This window comes from Salvelinus fontinalis, chromosome 33, assembly GCF_029448725.1.
Source record: "Salvelinus fontinalis isolate EN_2023a chromosome 33, ASM2944872v1, whole genome shotgun sequence".
Lineage (NCBI taxonomy): Eukaryota > Metazoa > Chordata > Actinopteri > Salmoniformes > Salmonidae > Salvelinus > Salvelinus fontinalis.
Window position 1 is genome coordinate 46,674,212 of NC_074697.1, and position 23,223 is coordinate 46,697,434.

A 23,223-nucleotide genomic window follows, 5' to 3' on the forward strand; every position below is an offset into this window, starting at 1 on the left:
AGAGAGACAGAGAGAGAGACAGAGAGAGAGAAAATAGCTTTAGGAATGGGGCTAAGCCACAGACAGGGTGGAGAGATTGAGATGAAGGGAGAGGACAGGCCAGAGAAATGAAAAATAGTGGGAAGGGGAAGCCACGAAATATGACCCTCTACGTTTTCACAGTCAATCTCAAAACAGCTAAGAACATGTGGGATTGTATTGATTCAAAAGGCTTCTGGCATCCCACTCACTCCCAAGCTACCTATTCAAGCCAGTACACAAATGTTGACACTACACAAACGACCTGGCAACCCCTGTTAACACCTCCACCCTGACCCAACAGAGGTGGAGACAATTGCAGAGCTCTGTGGCAAAAGGCCACCGCATCATGACCGAGCACAGAGGGCAATCACAGAGGGGGATGAGAACATGAAAACACTGAGGTAAGCCTCTGAATTATTAATGCGTCAGACAGCTGATGGGCTGTGTATGTCCGTGTCCTCCACCCCTACCACCGTGGGATCACCTCCATGTAAACATGTTCAAACAGACCCAGCACTTGTCTCCAAACAAAGCCACCGGTTTTGCTCTAACTGACGACGACGGGGGGGGGACAGGAAATACAACTCTTAAACCACCAGTGGACACACACGAGCCTAATTGATTCCGGGAGTCAATAAGGCTATTAGGTTCAACCATACAAGGTTCAATCTTTGCGGTGGGAGAATGTGTTCATTTCTGGCTGTGACGCAGACACGCACAAAACATTACAAGTTTTCCACTGACTTATAGGTGGGAGAAGCATTTGGCTCAGGCCTGCCCTCCTGATAGTCTCAGAGGGCAAGATGGTCATTACTTGCGGCCTGACAAAGACCGCCCAGGCAGAGAAAGGGGCTGCAGTGGAGAGGTTCCTTTCAAAGCATCTCTGGCACGTGTCGTTTACGAGACTGGCTGGTCTCTTTATTTTGTCGTGAAAACCCGACACACACTTTAATCACCACACCCTTTACTATTCATTGCCCTCTCTGTATCCCCCCCCACTCCCCCCTTTCCTCTATATCCTTCACTCGCCATCTCTTCCCTCCGCTGCTTCCTCTACACCTCATTGACTCTGCTGTACGGACACTTTACATCTTTCACTCTCTCGGGCAGCCAGATGGACAGAGTGAGTGAGTGAGTGAGTGAGTGAGACAAACATACTGCCCAGGGCTCAATGGGTGGCAGTTGCCCAAGCGGTTTGCCGTTGGTGTGTCGCATTTAAATAGCAGCAGCTCACGACGCAAACATTTTAAACCACACACACACACACACACATTCATGCATGTACACAGGAAAACCTGGGAGAGCTGTAGACGAACGCAATCAAAACCCACCCACTCACCACTTAGAGCTGTGGTTAGCATCAAGAGTTTTATAAATGCAGACCCGGAGAACATTAGGAACAGGTGTCACATCTCGGGCGGAGAGTAGCAAGAGTGGATCTCGCTCTCTCTCACACTCTCTCTCTCTCTCTTACTGTAGGTCATGATGCGGCCATTTCCACAGGAAGGGTGACCGCTGCCGCAAAGGGACAGTACACTAGAGAGAAAAGCCTCACTTTGGGAAAAGAATGAAAGAAAATCCATCTCTCACTCCCATTTCTCTCTCAAAGACATTTGCCAGTTTGTTTGTTCTCACGCCAGAAGGCAGGCACTCACAAATGCCAATATTGACTGTGGGCAGCCTGGGCCCAGCCTCTGTGCTGCTAGACCACATCACCTTGGACTCCAACTCAAAGGCTGGATCCAGTGTCCAAAGCCACAGCGCAACCACACTCCAGCCTGTTACCCTGTGTAGAACAAAAATCACTTCTATGGCAAGACCGCCCCAAATCCTTTTAGCTTAACTGCGAGTTCCACGTTTCTTTAAATAGAGACAGCCCTGGGTGTTAGCAGCAAGGTGAAAATTCCAAAGAGCCTAATCCCTATTCAGTCCTTGCAGAGCTAGGGTTAGGGCAGTTAGGGAAGATCTGAATTTGGGCATTAGTTCTAGGTATGGTGAAGCTGCCATGGCAGAGAGACCGCAGATGGTAATAGGGTCTGTCTGGACAGTCCATCCCTGAGGAGCCCAGCACCAGGCCATCTGTCTTGCCAACAGAGCCATGCTGTGCCATCCCAACCTGGAGCAACAGACAGGGCAATGACGCACGTCCCAAAACGACCAGGGCCCATATACTAACTTAGCTCTAACGTCGCTCTTTCGCTTCTATCGCTCGGCTCAGGTGTTACAAATTGGTGTAAGAAGTCCTCTGAGGAGACGCCGCTGTAGACGCTGACAAACGTTCACGCCTGCCCGATCCCGTTCGGTCTGTAGAATGCTACGCTGTCCACAACTCTCTCCCCAGCCCCACTTTCAAAAACAGAGTTTTGGCATGACTAAACAAGCAGTCACAACCTCGCCAAGCCTTTCTCACACAAGCAGGGCAACCCCCTTTGTACCGGTAAACCTCGCCCTTGTTCCCAGTCTCTCGCGCTCTCTTTCTCCCGGTCATTCCCTCTCTCCTGTCAGATTATCCCTGGGTCAGGCGGGTTACGTGCTCCTCATTAGCGTCGGTGGGAGCGGAGGAGAGAGGGAGCCGAGATCGTGGAGAAAGCGAGTGCGATATGAAGCACGTCCCGGGCTGCTCAGGAAAACAGGACTGACCCGGATTCTGGCGTGACTCTGCAGAGGAGCCGTGCCACGCCACGCTGAGACGTAACCCACAGTGACAGGCCCTTGCTACTGAATCGCCCCTCCAAGCCTCTGCTCCTTCCATCAGATCTCCACTGTGAGCACCCCACATCCACAATGTCGGATTGGGCTATCAACGCTGGGGTTGGGTAGGCCAACTTCTCTGGCAATGATCATAGGCAGCCCTAACAATGTGTGCGCCGTTCAGTTTGTGTACAGCACGACCACTCGTTACCATGGCACCCGTCTAAATACAACAACAACAAATAGAACGCAGAGAACGTTGTGGAACGAGCATGTATTTATTAACTGTGAGCCCAGCACAGCGAGGAAAACAGACACACAGTGGTAAAACCCAGTGAAGAGATGAGGCTGGGCCTCCGCGCTGTATACTGGCTCCCATTGCAGATGCAAGCCCTGCAGGGTCCAGGGTAAATAAACACGTCTGCCTGCCTGTTTGTGTAGAAGAACCAACGGGGAGCCTCACTCCGAACCACATCAGGGCTCTTCACTAGTGTGTTTACGACCAGGAAACAACCAGACAAGCTGTGCACATAACATATTACGAACACACTCACAAACACGGCCACAAATAAAACGCACACAAACTAACTAAAAAAGGAAGTTAGACAAGAGCACATCGGTAAGCAAAAACCCGTTGGCTTGAGGATTAAAAAAGCACTAAGCTAGGCGTTTTGGCAGGAGCCCCCGAGTGTTAAAACAGATCCCTCGCTTCATAATCTCTCTGCTCTTGCCCTCCTCCTCTGTGTCTGCCAGGCCTTACACTAAGAGTCCAGTTTAATTATGTGTAAAGACCCCTAGACACACACACACACACACACACACACACACACACACACACACACACACAGAGAAACACAGGCACAACTGCCTTGCACCAAGGTGTTACGGGTTTTACTAGGGCCTGCTCTTCCTCTCTCACACCTAACCTACTGTGTGAAAGCTGGGCAAGGGCTGGCCCGGTGGAGACCATCACCCTCCCCAGTCTGCCTGTTCCCAGTCCCAGGGACCAGAGTTACGCAGACTGTGTACCGTTCTACTTGTGCGTTGTCGTCACTGGGCACACACTCTGTGCCCACGCAGCTCCCAATGCAAAACACACACACTGTACAGACACAACAAATTAGTCCCTCACACATTTGTCTTCAAAAGACTATTACACAACACAGACATCTCTCCTGCTGTTGCTAAAACAGCTTGGCAACATGAGGATATACGGTAACTGTAGTGCTGCTCCACAGCTGCCTTGGTTACATGTCCAAACCCCCCCGAGCACAGAGCAGCAGTCTGGGCTTGCCTGCCAAAGGCAAACCCAGTGCAGTAGCACTATTGAGATTGAACGGAATCCCTAGAACAAAAAAAAAAAAAAGAGACACTTTACAAACGGAATCTATGACGAGATACGAAGAACGCAGCGCGGGCGTTAAACCAAGCAAACGGCGTTGAAAGCACGTCCCATGGCACGGCACAGCTTTAGCACAGTTACACACACATACACACCCCACTCCCTTATCCTGTCCAGGTGAACAGAGGCAGCTGTTGAGCTAAGGTCTATTCAGACAGTGTTATATAGGCAGTCTTTGGTGAAAGATACCAGGTGCAAGGTGTGGCTTTTCCCAATGCAGAGCAGCACTGTGTGTGTGTGTGTGTGTGTGTACTTCTAGCTTTGTATGCTCTTACAAAGCCCTTCTCTGGCAGGCTAATGTAGAGACAGAACTCCCACCCAGAGCTGTCAACGCCTACCCTTCAGTGTCCAAGGGTCGATGCCCCCTTTAAAATGAAACTCTCCTCTCCGCAGCATTTGTTTCTAATACAGAGCAACCATGATTATTTATGTCTGCTTGTTGATTCTAAGCTCGCAGCATCAAAGGGAAGGTTCTAAGTCCCGCTAGAAATCCCCCCCCCCCCCCTCAGAGACATCTCAGGCATCTCTGAAATGGAATTCGGGCAGTAATAGCCCGGTAAAGGTGTGTCCCTCTGACGCAATAAACCCGTTTCTTTAACCGAGGGTTTTCCGGCAGGCAGAACACAGATGCAGCGGGGGACCATACTACTACTAGTCAATCAGTGTATGCTCCACACTCACAAAGTTAACCAATACAAATGTAGAACATGTTAAGTTTAAAATATGGGTGTGAGCCTACGGTGTGGTGCTGCCGCATTCATGAGCACACGACATTCACTTGCAAAGACACCCGTACGTTTCCCCACTGAACAGACAACAGCCTGTAGCCTGACCTCAGTGAAACCGTTTGTCTAATGAGTGAGAAAGAGAGAGTGAAGGGGGGGGGGGGGGGGGGGCTAGAGAAAACAAGAGAAAGACACTGCCTAGAGGCTCCCCATGGGGATGCCAACATTCCAGTAAAAATCTAGACATGGGAACCACTGGAAACAGAGTGTGTGTGTATGTTAATGTGTCCAAGGGTTTGCCAAAGAGAGGACTGCATGAATGTGAATGCACGCAAGTGTGTGCGAGTTAAGTGTCTGTGTAGAGTCAATTCATGCAACTTTGAAAGGGCAAAGCTGAGCGGATCATGCCTAAGTGGCGAGGACGCTGGGCGTAGGGCTGTAGCGGTGATCGTGTTACCGCCACACCGGCGGTCACGAGTCACGAAGGCAGTCAAATTCCACGTGACCGTTTAGTCACCGTAATTAGGCTTCCCGGAGCTCTGATGCTCCTGCTGGTCATTAGTAGCCTACCAAACTTGCTTATTGCCTGGTACGCAGGGCTCCATTGTCCCGCTCATCTCTCTGACATCAATGCAGATGTAATCGAAAAACGTATCTAACACTCCGTGAGAGCCCATGAGATCATGTTGCGCAACATTTCTATAGGCTATGCTATTGCGCAAGAAAACAGAGTGATGGCCTCTACTAAAAAGAGGAGGATCTCCATCATCTTTCTATAGGTTAGGCCTACTACATATTTTTTTTTTTAGGGTGCATTACGGCCACACAAAGGGGATGCCGCCGTGAAATTCTAGGCTCATCAAGTGCTTGTCAAATTGTGAATGAGAGTGATGTATTGTACACAGCCTGTGGAGAAAACTTAGCAGAGCTCATGTCTATCTAGCAACTGTTTTTAAATCATCATGAGAGTCACGTCATGCAGCCTTACAATGTATTAAAAATCTAAACATATAGCGCAATATTTGTAGAACAACTAAAGTTACATTAAAATTAAGCATATAGGAATACCTATTTCTTGTTAACCGCTCAACACAGAATAGCCGCATCCCTCAAATCATTTGGAGAAAATATCCTTTATTTTATTCAGCTTTGTTCAATGGTATCAGGGATGCAAACTGGTGAGGGCCCAACAAGGTGACAATTGTTTTTGTTTGCCCTGAAACATGCAAAAAATCCCTGCTAGGGGGAAACTAATTACACAACAAAGAATATGATATTGCAGTTAGCCATGAAAGCCTTTATAATAGAACGCTTGTGACCACACATAAATATTGCACTTGGGAAAAAACATCTTAAAGTAGAAATAGAATGAAACAAACAGGCATTCCATTTTTGCTCTATTATAGCGGCCACTATAGACATCGATCAAGTGCACAAGTCCACGTGTGCAAAAATAACATTCACTGAGTAACAAAAACGCCCCCTCATTCACACACGTTTTACTGTCAAGTCCAACACAACAAAAACACTATGTTTGGGCTACACTGCACATGTTTACATTGTACACTTTCTGCCTGCGGACATCTGTTCTACAATGTGCCAGCAAAAATGAGAACGAGGGAAAGTGTGTGGTGTTCCTTTCACCTCTAGTGGCATCCAGTTTAAGCCAGACCCAGCTCCAGCTCCACTTGATCCCTGAATCCACTTGCCTAACAAGCAACTCCTCATTTTCACCTAATTCTCTCATTCTGAAAATTAACTAATGTTTTCACAGTATGTGGTTAACAGATAGTGGTTAGCTCGTTAGCTAGTTAACATTTCACACAGATTGTCAGGGTCAAGCAAGCAACTAACGTGTTATAACTTGAGGAGTGGCAAGGAGTCATATACCGGTAAATACTACAGCGAATTGGTTAGGTTACTAATGTTAGCTCATCTGATGTTGTAACGTTAGCTAGCGCTAGCTGTCTGACTATTAGCCAGCTCATTTTCACACCATAAACTCAATTATTTGATCAGATGAGTTGGCTAATGTTGCTCAACATTTCTCTGGCTAGCTAACGGAGAATTCGATCCAGCTAGCTGCTGTAACTGACAAGCTGCCTTTCCAGAGCGCGCGCTGATGCTGTAGCTAATAAGTTGGTTGTCTCTTTCTTTAATCGCGTGCTGAGTTGCATTCTGTTGTTATGTGAACGATTGGCTGAGCCTTGGATACAGTCATTATTGCTCCAAATGCGCATCACTCGTTCACTTACAGCCAGTAGTGATCCAACCCCCCCCCCCCCGAATCGGATCTACACGAATCACGTAGGTCAGCTATTTTGGATGCAAAACGGCGAATTTCGCCTGAAAGGTGACTAGTTTGCATCCCTGTTGTATTCTTCATACTATAAAATAATGCTATGGAATTCTAAGTAAATCTTGTCTGCTGAATGAACTAGTGTAGCCCACAGCCATTGGGCATAGGCAGATCAGGACCTAACATAAGGACAACTCAGAGTATGCTATTCTGTTCTTCTGAAATAGACTACATTTTCTTCACATCATGCTTTAGATTGGTCTAAAATAAATACTGGGTTTATTGTGAAGGTGTAGGCTATATTACATGGATTTATTAGACATTTTAAACTGCAGATGTTCCAAACGTCTGCATCGGTGGCTTGTAGGCTGTGTGTGGAAGCCAGGGGATGTTAAATGGGTTTGTTAATTATTGGTCTATTAACGTGAGACCGCCGAAGAAATGTTGTGACCAGCCACATCCCTAGCTGAGTGTTTGTGCTTCTGTAAGTGGGTCACGCCCGCTTTATTTAGGGGTGGGGTAATGGAAGTGACCTTCAGAGTGTGTGTGTGTCACCTGGTTACTGTGATAGACAATACATGCACTGTGTTTGTCTGTGGCCTGCCCTCACCCTTTTCAGAGTGCTCCCATTCAGCCCGATGGGAGGGGAGCCACTGAATTGCCCTGCTAAACCAAGCACACAATGTCTCCCTCCCAGGAGAAAAACAGGGAAAGGACAACAGCACATTTCCTCCACTCACACATTCATTCAAGTCGCTCACTTTTTCCTCTAGGGGTTCATTCACACTCCCTCCTCCAACGTGCCTTTCATGTCAACAGTTACTATAGTTCATTTTTTGGCAAAAGATGCTAAACTAAAAAGCACCCCATTTGTGGCCCAAGTCCAGCTTCTGTGACAGCATTCACAATGTTCCCTGCAATGTCTGTTGTGACAGAGATTGTTATGTTGGACCTTTCAAGTAGAGATCTTTACGGGTCCAAAAAGTTGGACACATTCCGAAATGGACCTGGGGCTTTCCCACCCGGATCCGATATGCATAAAATAGATTTTTTTTTACATAGAGACCCGTTCTGAACGGACCCGTGGATAACTAGACCAGTTCCGTATAGATCTGGTCAGATCCAGACCCGGTCAAGTCAGAGTGAGGGAAGCAGCAGAAGTCAAGTTGTAAGCTACTTTGTTAACCAGATCTGATAAATCACGAGGGCGATAGCTAGGTAATTTATCATCCAACATGATTATGTATACTACATGACCAGAAGTATGTGGACACCTGCTCGTCAAACATGACATTCCTTTTCTGCTATAACAGCCTCCACTCTTCTAGGAAGACTTTCCACTTGATGTTGGAACTTGCTTCCATTCGGCCACGAGCATTAGTGAGGTCGAGCACTGATGTTGGGCGATTAGGCCAGGATCGCAGTCGGTGTTCCAACCCCAAAGGTGTTCGATGGGGTTGAGGCCAGGGCTCTGTGCAGGCCCGTCAAGTTCTTCCACACCAATCTCGACAAACCATTTCTGTATGGACCTCGCTTTGTACATGGGGACATTTTCATGCTGAAACGGAAAAGGACATTCCCCAAACTGTTGCCACAAAGTTGGAAGCACAGAATTGTCTAGAATATCATTGTATGCTGTAGCGTTAAGATTTTCCTAGTCCAAACCATCAACAACAAAAAAGTCCCCGACCATTATTCCTCATCCACCAAACTTTACAGTTGGCACTACGCATTCGGGCAGGTAGCTTTCTCCTGGCATCCGCCAAACCCAGATTCGTCCATCGGACGGCCAGATGGTGAAGCGTGATTCATCACTCCAGAGAACGAGTTTCCACTACTCCAGAGTCCAATGGCTGCGAGTTTACAGCATTCCAGCTTGGTATTGTGCATGGTGATCTTAGGCTTGTGGACGGCTACTCGGCCACGGAAACCCATTTCATGAAACTCACGACGAACGTTGCTTCCAGAGGCAGTTTGGAACTCTGGAATGAGTGTTGCAACCAAGGACAGATTATTTTTACACACTACACGGTTCAGCACTCTGCGGTCCCGTTCTGTGAGCTTGTGTGCCCTACCACTTCACGGCTGGGCGTTGTTCCTAGATGTTTCCACTTCACAATAACAGCACTTACAGTTGACCGGGTGCAGCTCTACCAGGGCATAAATTTGATGAACGGACCATCCTATGATGGTGCCACGTTGAAAGTCACTGAGTTCTTCAGTAAGGCCATTTTACTGCCAATTTTTATCTATGGAGATTGCATGGCTGTGTGCTATACATCTGTCAGCAACAGGTGTGGTTGAAATAACCGAATCGATCCATTTGAAAGGGTGTCCACATACTTTGTATATATCGTGTAGTACCTGTATTGACCGCATCAAACAGAGAAATAGTGTAGTACCTGTCTTGACTGCATCAAACAGAGAAATAGTGTAGTACCTGTCTTGACTGCATCAAAACCTTGGGCGGCAGGTAGCCTAGTGTTGGATTTGTAACCGAAAGATCGAATCCCCGAGCTGACAAGGTAAAAATCTGTCATTCTGCCCCTGAACAAGGCAGTTAACCCACTGTTCCCAGGCCGTCATTGAAAATAAGAATTTGTTCTTAACTGACTAGCCTAGTTAAATAAAGGGAAAACCCCCCCCAAAAACAGAGAAGCTAGTTAGCTAAGCTATTTGAGGCTGCATGTGCTTTCTACCTGTCCGACAGTTACAACAACTCCATTCAATTTATTAAGTAGCAGCCTACCTGTTGGCTCTTGGTCGTTGTAGCATGTCCTTCTCCTTTAAATTTGTAATTACATCTTCCATTGATTAGATGATCTCCTAACTTGCTTTGCCACACACGGAGGCACTATGACTGTAGTGCTGCTTTGATTGGCCAACAACAAGCTACACGCGCCACTCTGCATAGGCTATTCTCGTCGAGCAGCGGCAACATACTGCTCATGTTTTATCCACAACTCTCTGTCCATCGCCATTGTAATCTACTACGAAGTCAAAATGTTCCCAAACTGGAGAGTTAAACGATGATGGAGGACCCTCCTATTCATCAACCCCCTCCCCCCCGTACAAAACTAGTTCCCGGCTGCGCCTCGCGAAAGGATAGTTTGAAATGTGCCAGTTAAGATTAGAATTTGGATTACAACATGTGTATAGGCTGTAGTCGTTTTAACCTTCCGGTTACTGGCCCAACGCTCTAACCACCTGCCTTACATTGCACTCCACGAGAAGCCTGCATAGCAGGCCGACTACCTGTTACGCGAGGGCAGCAAGAAGCCAAGGTAAGTTGCTAGCTAGCATTAAACTTATCTTATAAAAAACAATCAATCTTAACATAATCACTAGTTAACTACACATGGTTGATGATATTACTAGTTTATCTAGCTTGTCCTGCATTGCATATAATCGATGCAGTGCCTGTTAATTTCTCATTGAATCACAGCCTACTTCGCCAAACGGGTGATTTAACAAGCGCATTTGCGAAAAAAGCACTGTTGTTGCACCAATGTACCAAACCATAAACATCAATGCCTTTCTTTAAAATCAATACACAAGTATATATTTTTAAACCTGCATATTTAGTTAATATTGCCCGCTAACATGAATTTCTTTTAACAAGGGAAATTGTGTCACTTCTCTTGCGTTCTGTGCAAGCAGAGTCAGGGTATATGCAGCAGTTTGGGCCGCCTGGCTCATCGCGAACTGTGTGAAGTCCATTTCTTCCTAACAAAGGCCGTAATTAAATTTGCCAGAATTTTACATAATTATGACATAACATTGAATGTTGTACAATGTAACCGCAATATTTAGATTTGGGGATGCCATCCGTTAGATAAAATACGGAACGGTTCCATATTTCACTGAAAGAATAAACGTTTTGTTTTCTAAATGATAGTTTCCGGATTCGACCATATTAAATGACCAAAGGCTTGCATTTCTTTTTTTTCTTTCTCTTCTTTTTTTTACCCCCTTTTCTCCCCAATTTTCGTGGTATCCAATTGTTAGTAATTACTATCTTGTATCATCGCTACAACTCCCGTACGGGCTCGGGAGAGACGAAGGTTGAAAGCTATGCGTCCTCCGAAGCACAACCCAACCAAGCCGCACTGCTTCTTAACACAGCGTGCCTCCAACCCGGAAGCCAGCCGCACCAATGTGTCGGAGGAAACACTGTGCACCTGGCCCCCTCGGTTAGCGCACACTGCGCCCGGCCCGCCACAGGAGTCGCTGGAGCGCGATGAGACAAGGATATCCCTACCGGCCAAACCCTCCCTAACCCGGACGACGCTAGGCCAATTGTGCGTCGCCCCACGGACCTCCCGGTTGCGGCCGGCTGCGACAGAGCCTGGGCGCGAACCCAGAGACTCTGGTGGCGCAGCTAGCCCTGCGATGCAGTGCCCTAGACCACTGCGCCACCCGGGAGGCCCCAGGGCTCGCATTTCTGTGTGTTATTATGTTATAATTAAGTCTATGATTTGATATTTGATAGAGCAGTCTGACTGAGCGATGGTAGGCAGCAGCAGGCTCGTAAGCATTCATTCAAACAGCACTTTTGTGCGTTTGCCAGCAGCTCTTCGCAATTCTTCAAGCATTGCGCTGTTTATGACTTCAAGCCTATCAACTCCCGAGATTAGGCTGGTGTAACCAATGTGAAATGGCTAGCTAGTTAGCGGGGTGTGCACTAATAGCGTTTCAAACGTCACTCGCTCTGAGACTTGGAGTGGTTGTTCCCCTTGCTCTGCATGGATGTAACGAGAGGGACGGAAGCTATACTGTTACACTGGCAATACTAAAGTGCCTATAAGAACATCCAATAGTCAAAGGTATATGAAATACAAATCATATAGAGAGAAATAGTCATATAATTCCTATAATAACTATAACATAAAACTTCTTACCTGGGAATATTGAAGACTCATGTTAAAAGGAACCACCAGCTTTCATATGTTCTCATGTTCTGAGCAAGGAACTTAAACGTTAGCTTTTTTACATGGCACATATTGCACTTTTACCTTCTCCAACACTTTGTTTTTGCATTATTTAAACCAAATTGAACATGTTTCATTATTCATTTGAGGCAAAATATATATTATTGATGTATTATATTATTATTATATATACATATTTTGTTTTATTATATAAAAATCGTCCGATTAATCAGTATCGGCTTTTTTTGGGTCCTCCAATAATCGGTATCGGCGTTGAAAAATCATGATCGGTCAACCTCTACTACAAACTTCCTTTACACCTCCTTTCATCCGCCCTCCTCTCCGTTCCGCCACCTCTCTGTCTGGGTTTATTAGCCAATCCATCTCTCCCACGATGATAACAGGGTCTACTGTTCTTGGGAGAAAACACAACTTCCCTCACTCCACTCTCAGACCCACTCCTAGGGGACAGGAACAAAAGGTGTCAACAGCGCACAATTATTTCTCTCTTTCTCTCATACACATATTCACAGACATATATATACACCTTATAGAACACTCCCTCTGAGCCACAGACCGGCCCAATTACTGCAATGCGCAGCCCCCACATTCCGTTCCTAAAATCTGCCATCAGTCCAGTGTATGGAATATCTTCGAGATGCCCTAGCCCATAGCAGATGTCAGAATATAATTCTGCTGGAGGTGTCGTATCAACCCGCGCAGATCCATCCGACTAGCCACCCACACACATAATTTTGGCCCCAGCCATAAGGCTGTATACAGTAACAGTGACCTTCGTCGTGACCAAAACTACTCTTTCCCATAGGCTTGTACAACAGTTGAAGTCGGAAGTGTACATACAACTTAGCCAAATATATTTAAACTCAGTTTTTCACAATTCCTGACATTTAATCCTAGTAAAAATTCCCTGTCTTAGGTCAGTTAGGATCAAGCTCACAGAACGGGACCGCCGGGTGCTGAAGCACGTACAAATCGCCTACAAATCGCCTGTCCTCGGTTGCACACTCACTACCGAGTTCCAAACTGTCTCTGGAAGCAACGTCAGCACAAGAACTGTTTGTCTGGAGCACACAAGTCTAAGATCACCATGCACAATGCCAAGCGTCGGCTAGAGGGGTGTAAAGCTCACCGCCATTGGACACTGGAGCAGTGGAAACGCATTCTCTGGGGGCGATGAAATTATGCTTCACCATCTGGCAGTCCGATGGACGAATCTGGGTTTGGCGGATGCCAGGAGAGTGCTACCTGCCAGAATACTTAGTGCCAACTGTAAAGTTTGGTGGAGGAGGAGTAATGTTCTGGAGCTGTTTTTCATGGTTTGGGCTAGGCCCCTTGGTTCCAGTGGGAAATCTTAACGCTACAGCATTCAATGAAATTCTAGAGATGATTCTGTGCTTCTAACTTTGTGGGAACAGTTTGGTAGAGGCCTTTTCCTGTTTCAGCATGGCAATGCCCCCGTGAAAAAAGCGAGGCCCATACAGAAATGGTTTGTTGAGATTGGTGTGGAAGAAATTGACCGGCCTGCACAGAGCCCTGACAGCATGCCCATAGAACACCTTTGGGATGAACGCCGACTGCGAGCCAGGTCTAATCTTCTAACATCAGTGCCCGACCTCACTAATGCTCTTGTGGCTGAATGGAAGCAAGTCTCCGCGGCAATGTTCCAACATCTAGTGGAAAATCTTCCCAGAAGAGTGGAAACTGTGTATTAATCCCCATGATTTTTGAATGAGATGTTCGACGAGCAGGTGACCACATACTCTTGGTCATGTAGTGTATATTAGTGCAACACTTTTGGCAGAAAATAGCTTTGTTCATCAGATGACAACAGAAGTGCAGCACTATTTGGCTAGCAGCCGCACCAGTAAATTAACTTATGAAAAAGCAAGGCCTTTTTTGCAAAAACGATGCATGGACATCATATTTCTAATGTTTATCATTGAAAGAATGACGTCAGATAATTTCCTAATGTTTTGCTTCAGAATTGTTCTACTTCATATACATCATCGCTAGCACCACCCCAACATCAACATATGTGAAAATGGTACGTTTCTATGTTTTTGTAGTAAAAAAAGATAGAGAAGGGTTTCCAATGACGTCATGTGATTGTTGTGATTTTGACCAATTGTGAGTAGGCATTGCCTACTAATTGGTTGATGTCATTGAAAAGACTTATCTTTCTCTAGAAAACATAGAATCGTTCCATTTCCACATATGTTGGTGTGGTGCTGGAGATAAATATGTAATTTCCCTTCAATCTTTCATTTTCCTGAGGAAAAATAGGCAACACAGAGAAAAGTACCGAACTAAAATAACTACACATTAGTCAGAGCGCTGTCTACTGACCGAATTCACCTTTGTGAATTCTCAAGAGTGCAGAAAGGGCAACCGAAGCACAAATTTAATCTGAGCAGATATTGTAATACGAAGCGTTTTTGAAAACACAGCAAGATATTTCTGCGCGGGAAAAACTCAGAATTCTGCATTAACCCGCCCCCTGCGTTGTTTGGTTCGATACGGTAAGACTGGGGAAAACATCTTCACACCCCAAGATCCACATGAAAGAATCGGCCTGCCTCTCGAGGTTATCTCAAGAGTTCTCACGCTGTAGTCAAGGCCAAACATGTAGGAGTGACTCGGTCAGACAAAGCTATATCCCATGCCTGGAATAACAAATGTCAAGCTAAAATGTCCTCAGCCCTTTTAACATGAATTGATTTCTGACCCCTTATACCCTCCTTGGTTCTAATTAGGTCATTCACGTTTCGAAACCGATGCTGTGCTGAATCAATAGAACAGGTAGATGAACAAATCATGCATGCAGCTCTCCAGGCAACGCATTTCCCCAATCCCTTAGGATATGTTGTGCAACTGGGGCCCCTTGCTTTGTTGTTCTTCACGTTCTTATTTTCTTCTGTATTTGCCTCTGCTGTTTCCACTGAGAAGCACTAGCATGCCTAGCTGTCTTTTATTTCACCCGTTTTCTAGTCCTCTCAAACCGTGTTCTTGCACATGGAGCCATAGTGGACAGGCAGTGTGAGAGTTAAGATGTGAGGGGACTTCCACAAAGAGCCCTGTCACGCAGAGAGTGAAGTGTTCGATAGAGGAGGAATTCCTGGATAAAGGGAAAAGGAAACGGCTGATTCTCTCTCTCTCTCACGCGTTGAGGGGTCGAAATTCGACTTGTACACCCCACACATGGTCGGGATCATCATGTTGTCACTCATTGGTAGAGCATCGAGAAGTGCAAAGCTGCTTCAACCGGGTTACTTGAGTGAATGACTGACAACGTATGATGGTGCTGCCCATGATTGTGTTCAGGAGCGTTGAAGTGAGGTGTTTGTGTGTGTGTCTGTGTTTGCATGCTAGTTTGCTCACTGGATGAAGAGAGGGCAACAGGACATCTGATCTTTGCTTGGTTCCATCTATGTTTCATTGGGAGATGAGTTGTTTGGCTCTTGCTTGCCCTGGCCCTATCCATTGCGTGAGTGGAGGTCCGGCTTTAGGACAGGAAGTGAGTGTGCTCAGCAGGAAGTAGGTGAGTGTGTACTGGTCTGTGTGGTCAGGGCGATGACTGTCGCTATGAATCAGACAGTAGGCATGACTAGAATCCACCTGGTTAGGATATAATAAAAGACCCTCAACTATTTCAGTTTTGGTTCAAGCTATGTTTTTAATTATGCATTGACATTTTGGAATGGATGAATGGGTACAGTCCAACAGCACCAGGAAAGCTGTGGTCATTTGCTTAATTCCACTTCCTGTGTCTCTGAGGATGTTTCCATTTGGGAGCTGGCCAGTCACACCCATGTCTGTGTGTCTATCTGCTCATTATTTTCCCCCCCACTTTCATTCTTTATTTTCACTCTCCCTCTCTCTTTTGCTCTGGAATGTGTCTAGAGGCATGCGAAAGTCCCTCCCACCCTGTATGTGCAGTACAGTCCACCTCCCCACAGCTCAGATTCTGTCTCAACTGTAGAGTCATTGTTTTCATGTGAAATGGGTGTAGCATGTGGTCATTCCATGAATGCCATTTGGCCAGATTTTATGGTAATGTACCAGTGTGTGCATTTTTCCTCCCCATTTTGAATCCGATTTGGTGGGATGGAGCTGCTGCAATAACTATGTGGTTATACTATAGCATGTTCAGGAGAGAGAAGGGGGTTTCTGAGCGAGACGCAGGCTATTTGTTGTTTTGGCGGGTGGGGCTGTTGTCTCTCCTAATGATGTGTGTGTGCATGTCTCTCTGGGCCAGTGGCGGTACACTAATGATGACAAATGTCTGTGAATATGTGTATGAGAGAAAGAGAGAAATAATTGTGCGCTGTTGACACCTTTTGTTCCTGTCCCCTAGGAGTGGGCCTGAGAGTGGAGTGAGGGAAGTTGTGTTCTCTCTCAAGAACAGTAGACCCTGTTATCATCGTGGGAGAGATGGATTGGCTAATAAACCCAGACAGAGAGGTGGCGGGACGGAGAGGAGGGCGGATGAAAGGAGGTGTAAAGGAAGTTTGTAGTAGAGGTCAACCGATTATGATTTTTCAACGCCGATACCGATTATTGGAGGACCCCCCAAAAAAAGCCGATAGCGATTAATCGGCCGATTTTTATATAATAAAACAAAATATATATATATGCCTAGTGCGAGCTAAAGTGAAATGAGACGCTTCGGCCATGGATCCGAACGCGGATCTGGTGGCATTTCTTAGTAACCCAGGAGCCAGGCTTTCGTTGGAGGGGTAGATTGTGGATTTTGCTCAATGGGAAAGTTTATTTGTTTGACTTAAGAAACAACTGTCATCAACATGGATCCTGTTGAGGAGGCAGCAGCTAACGTTAGCTTGCTATTGTCTTCCTCTATTTCGTAATGAATTTGTGGTTATTTCTTTCTAATTGGCAAAATAAGTGAGCTAGATTTTGTTTTTGTACTGCCATATGTCACTAACATTGCTAACTCACTGGTACGGGCGAGTAAATATCCTAAACCAAGCCAGCTACACAGCGATAGCCGCAAGCTAAAACCAGGGAGAGAGGGAGGAACGAATTCACATTCTGCTTCATCTACTGTTGGCTTGCTAATGTTGACTCAAATATGTTTTTCACATGGAATTGATTAAATTTGATTTTTATTCTATAAAGATTGTAATTGTGTCAATATGTTCTAAAAATTCTAAAAACAAATCCTCACAGCTGTTTTCCATAATAAAAAGTGAAAATACCACTTGGTGGCAACAAGCTTACAATGTAGAGTAAGCTACAGGCAATATGTTCCTCCACCATGTGAGTCATGAAATGACGATCTTGCGTTCAGGACTTTCCATCAGTCTTTGTGGTTTGTATATGCAGGGAGCATAAATTGTACATTTGTAAACTAACAAATCATTTTTCAAGTTAGAACCCATGAATATTAGTTATTATAAAAACTGGGTGGTTCGAGCCTTGAATGCTGATTGGCTGACAGCTGTGGTATATCAGACCATATACCTCGGGTATGAAAAAAATATTTTTACTGGTCTAATTACGTTGTTAACCAGTTCATAATAGCAATAAGGCACCTCTGGGGTTTGTGGTATATGGCCAATATACCACGGCTAAGGCCTGTATCCAGGCACTCTGCGTTGCGCCGTGCATAAGAAGAGCCCTTAGCCGTGGTATATTGGCTATATACCACACTCCCTCGGGCCTTATTGCTTAATTATTTGAATGCACAGAGATACCGTGATGAGATCCTGAGTCCCAATGTCGTGCCATTCATCCACCGCCATCACCTCATGTTTCAGCATGATAATGCACGGCGCCATGTCACAAGGACCTGTATTCCTGGATGCTGAAAATGTCCCAGTTCTTCCATGGCCTGCATACTCACCAGACATGTCACCCATTGAGAATGTTTGGGATGCTCTGGATCGACGTCTACAGAAGCGTGTCCCAGTTCCCGCCAAAATCCAGCAACTTCGCACAGTCATTGAAGAGGAGTGGGACAACATTCCACAGGCCACAATCAACAGTCTGATCAACTATTTGCGAAGGAAATGTGTCACACTGCATGAGGCAAAAGTGGTCACACTAGATACTAAGTGGTTTTCTGATCCACGCCCCCACCTTTTATTGGAGGTATTTGTTACTAACAGATGCATATCTGCATTCCCAGTCATGTGAAATCCATAGATTAGGGCCTAATGAATTTTTTTTAATTGACAGATTTCCTTATATAAACTGTAACTCAGTAAAATCTTAAATTATTACATGGTGCATTTATATTTTGGTTCAGTATACATAAATATCTGTTAACCTGTTTGGGCTGCAAGCTGAATATTGAAAAAACTGGAAAATATGTGCACATTTTCAAACGGCCTCCTAAGAAACTTTTTATTTTACAATATGCATATATTTACTACTGTTGGATAGATAACAGTCTATAGTTTCTAAAAAGGTTTGAATTGTTTCTCTAAGTCGAACAGAAATATTTTTACAGCCATTTTCCCAGCCGAATTGAGATTTCCAAAATGCGATGTGTCTCTTTAAGACCTTGTCTATAAAAGGTCATTAGATTTAGGACCGTAGAAACACGTCACACGCCTTCATCAGGCTGTAATGCGGAAGTGAGAATTGAAAGCAGTCGAATATCTCGTCCATGGACTGAATAACACACCTTCTTGTAAGACCTGCGCAGTTAAAAAAAAATTCCGGGCGCGAAGCATAATTTGGTCTCGGCTTCTGGAAGAAGGTCGATAACGGTGAATATGATCTCTGACTTCGATATTATTTGATACATGTCACAAAATCATCCTAAAGTATGTTTTTTCAATATACTTTAATTATATTATTGCAATTTATTCTGGACTTTAGATGTGATACGACGGAAGAATTTTTTGAAGAAAGACAGAGTAGCGCCGCAATGCTATTGTGCTTGCTAACCAAAGAGGGAAATAGTTCGTTCTGGAACCCAACTAAAGACTCTACTGGACATTGGACCCCGTTACAACATTCTGATGGAATATCAACAAAGATAAGGACCCAATTTGGGATGCTTTTTCATATATCTGTCGAACTGTGCTATGCTAACTCTGCTAACTGTGCTAGGCTAGCGCTTGACTTAAGCTAGCATAAGGCAGCACTAGCATATGTTGTTAGCTAATATAACGATATATTGTGTTTTCGCTGTAAAACACTTCAAAAATCGGAAATATTGGCTTTATTCACACGATATCTGTCTTTCATTAGCTATCCACCATATGTTTTTCTGAAATGTTTTATGAGGTGTAATTAGTAGTCGACGTTGGTGTATGTATTTTCTCTGGCTACTCCCGTCTGGATTCAGGCTGTAGCTATGTGGTAGCATTTATGGTAGCATCAATGTAAAACTGATTTATAGCTAAAATATGCACTTTTTATGAACAAAACATAGATTTATTGTGTAACATGTTATATGACTGTCATCTGAGGTAGTTTTTTCTGGGTTCTTTAGGTTGGTTTTAGTTTATTTCGGTTGGCTTGTGCATGCTACTTGAATCATAATTCATACATCATAATCATATTCATACGTGTCTGTCCACTTTTGTATTTGGTGGTGAGCTAACATAAATATATGTGGTGTTTTCTCTGTAAAACATTTTAAAAAATCGGACATGTTGGCTGGATTGACAAGATGTTTATCTTTCAAATGCTGTATTGGACTTGTTAATGTGTGAAAGTTAAATATTTTTAAAAAATAGATTTTGAATTTCGCGCCCTGCAGCTGTTGTCATTTTCGTTCCGATTTCAGGCTTGCACCCCAAACAGGTTTTAAGGTCCATTATCTGCTACATGGACTTGCAGAATTGCAGGAAATTGGTAAAAAATAAATACAATTCGGCCTCGCCGCCCACCCATTGCCAAACACCCTACCACACCCACCACCTAAGCCCCTTTCCATGCAGAAAAACCCCTGTTGTAGAAACTTACAGCCCTAACAGCAACCTTACGAAGTCCTATAACTCTGTTTAAAAGCTTTGTGGACAGTGGGACATTTCTCCCTCAGTGCAGGGAGGACACTGTTCTGTGGCAAGGAAGGTCTACTCAACATCTGTGTTTATCCTCCAGCTAAAACCAACAGGCTATATTTACCCCAGTCAAACATGCCTGGGGAAGCCTGCAGGGGAATAAACACTGGGTCTGGGAGAAGTGCTCGCTCTCCCTCCCTATCAAAAAGTGAATCTATAAACACCTCGGGGGTTAGTGCCTGAGGGAGTGGGGTTAGGGGACGATGTTTTATGACAGTAAAGGAGCCATAAAGTAGATCCTTATTTTAACGAACATCCTGCTCCTTTTTATATAACTCAAACTGTTGAAACTGTCATATATGCTGAGTCACAGACAGGCTTCAAGGGAGGCCAACACTTCAAAGAGATTCTGTGAGCAACACTGGTGCAACACTGGTGGAGGTGGGTTAATGCCGATTGCATGCCATGTACTTATATTGTAAGATTACAACATCAATAGCAGATAAACACTATTTATTTATTTACTCAGGATGTGAGTGATATGTGCTCAAATCAAAAACAATGCACACACGTATGACGCTCTCTCCAGCACGATGAGGGCCAGATGGTATCTCTAGCCTGAGGCTGCTTCCTCCTCTCGGAGCTGTGATGCTACACTAATGAGCATGATGGATCAGTCTGTCTGCCGCATCTTATGTGAGGCTGTGCAGTACATTGTTGATTTCTATTAACCTTTATTTAACCAGGAAGTCCCCAGGGGTCAGGGAGAAACCTGGCAAGAAACAGTATAGATCTAAAATTACAAAACAGAGGGAGGACTGACTACCTGTGTGGTGGTTAAGACTCAAACTGTGCTGTTGGAATAGCTGAAACTGACAAATACTAAGTGGAAGAAAAAGGAATAAATCTATAGGGCTTGTATAGTATACTTTTAGAGAAGACACCGGACACTCAATCCATGTTCGATTCATTTTATGAAAATAGTTTTAACTCAACAGCTGAGTAACATGCTGCCCACACCGCTCGCGTCGGGTGCACGAGTGTTGCAAAAAAATCACCCACGTGGGTGATTGAAAGATGAACTGACATCCACACTCCTGTCGGTTGTAGTAATGCACTGTAAAATTAGTTGCCAACCGCCATATAAAAGTCCAAAAAAGAAGCCTGTAGGAAGGAGGAGAGATGACGAGAAACAAATTAGCTTTCTAGTTTTATCTGTGGATGAATTGTCGGAGTAGAGGACCTTGTGCATTTCAGGCAAAATAACAACCCAATGTTTATATCTCAGGACAAATTAGCTTGCAACACCTGGACAAATTAGCTAGCAACAGCAAGCTAGCTAAACTGCCTTAAATGTTTAATGCTTTTCGAACCTGTCCCCAAATGAATATAATTGGTTCGGGGTTTGTTTTGATATTTCAACCTGCGTGTCCTGACCGCTTCTGGTGTGGGTGAACAAAACTCAACGTGTGAGCGATGCCGGTTTGGTCAGCATGTAAGAGTGTACCATTGAGAACCAGTTGAATCAGTGTGTACCCTTGAGAACGAGTTGAATCAAATTATATAACAAACATTTGTTAACATTTTGTTTCTCTCCAGAGGTGATTTAAGTCACTATTTTAAAACCGTACAGAAATGTTAACTTTGAAAGGCAATAAAGGCAAAATAAACTAAAATAAAAACAATCAAATTTAGCAATTCAGCAACTGGCAACAATAACTAGTCATCTAAATAAATATCCCAAAGATATCCCAAAATATCCCAAATGTAAATTGCATAATATCACATTTTAGGGAGTTAAATCCTCAGCGCATTTGACTGCAGTACATAACTTCCCTTGTTGGCCCAAACAGTAGCCTACCCTATGACCTAAGCATGATCAACCCTCCAGCAGGTCACCAACCGGTGAGACTACTGATGACATGAGAATTCCATGAAGCGGTATCAACCAGGTCATAGCCTGCCCAACTGCTTCAAGACTTTGATTCTCTATTAACCAAACATAACACCTCTTAGTTTAGGTTTTGATTCAAGAACTTTTGTCAAATATTTTGATCAAAAATTAGACATTAATAGAAATTCCCTGATGGTAATGATCCAAGAATAAGTGTTCCAATTAAACACTTCTATCTTTCAGTGATGGGCACCTGTAAAGTTGGAAGCAGTAGGGATGAATGAGGGGATCTGAAGTTGGAATTAGAGGCACCTGGTCGTGGTTATTCAACATTAACTGTGGTATTCAGAACTTCACAAGCACGCATTGCCTTTCTAATGTAATTTCCTTCAAATTAAGTGAATAGGCCCCTGAGGAAACTGCAGACGTGATTAGTGTAACATTAATGAGCTGATCTGAAACCCTCTGTTCTCAGAAGCAGGGAAGTTAGTGGACTTGACCTTTTCTCGCCGGTACTGGCATTATCGTCATTCTATTAGTCACGGAGAGAAAGCAACCAAAATAAATTGTTAAGCGCCGTCATATCTATGCTGCCCCCTGCATGAAAGGTCTATCCTAATATTTGATGTGTTATTTCCTGCGGCATTCAGTGCACAGGCATTTGGACTAATATACAACATGTAGACGCTTCACCCCCCTTTCCCACTGCACGCACACCCACCAGATTACTTTGAACAAAGTAGATAGATAGCTTTGAATCAAGAGGACATTTTAACATCACACAAACTCCATTCCAGTGTTATGGGTAAACTACAACTGCCTAACAGATAAGATTGCTCAGGTGGCAGACACAACTGACCTTAACAAGTCACAATGACAGCTGATCAGCATTGACACTAATGTGTACAAACAGGTCAGCATGGCTTGCTTAACTAGCATTCTGTTCAATGGCAAAACAAATATTGGAGAATTTTGACATTTAGGTTTCTATGATTGAATGAAAGATGATTTAAATCAGTAAGACCACTTATGAGGGCTTTAGTTAATAAAATGATCTAGCTAGCTAACTAGCTAGTTAGCATGCTAGCCAGAGTCACCCATACTAGGGACAACCATTTTCAGTGATCTAGTTAGTTAACTAGCTCGTTCGTAAGATTTTACCCATGAATCACACAACACCAAAACATTGTCGTAGGCTGCCAAACACGAAACGTATAACTAACTACCCAACACAAATCCCCTAAAGAAAAGTGTGTTTAC

The 23,223-nt window shown here is 44.5% G+C and overlaps 1 protein-coding gene across 4 annotated transcripts in view; it reads right to left on the reverse strand.

Moving 5' to 3' along the window:
* Window positions 1–23,223, reverse strand: part of LOC129832401 (signal-induced proliferation-associated 1-like protein 3) — a 95,515-nt gene that overhangs the window by 71,463 nt on the left and 829 nt on the right. The gene's annotated exons all lie outside the window — the stretch shown is intronic.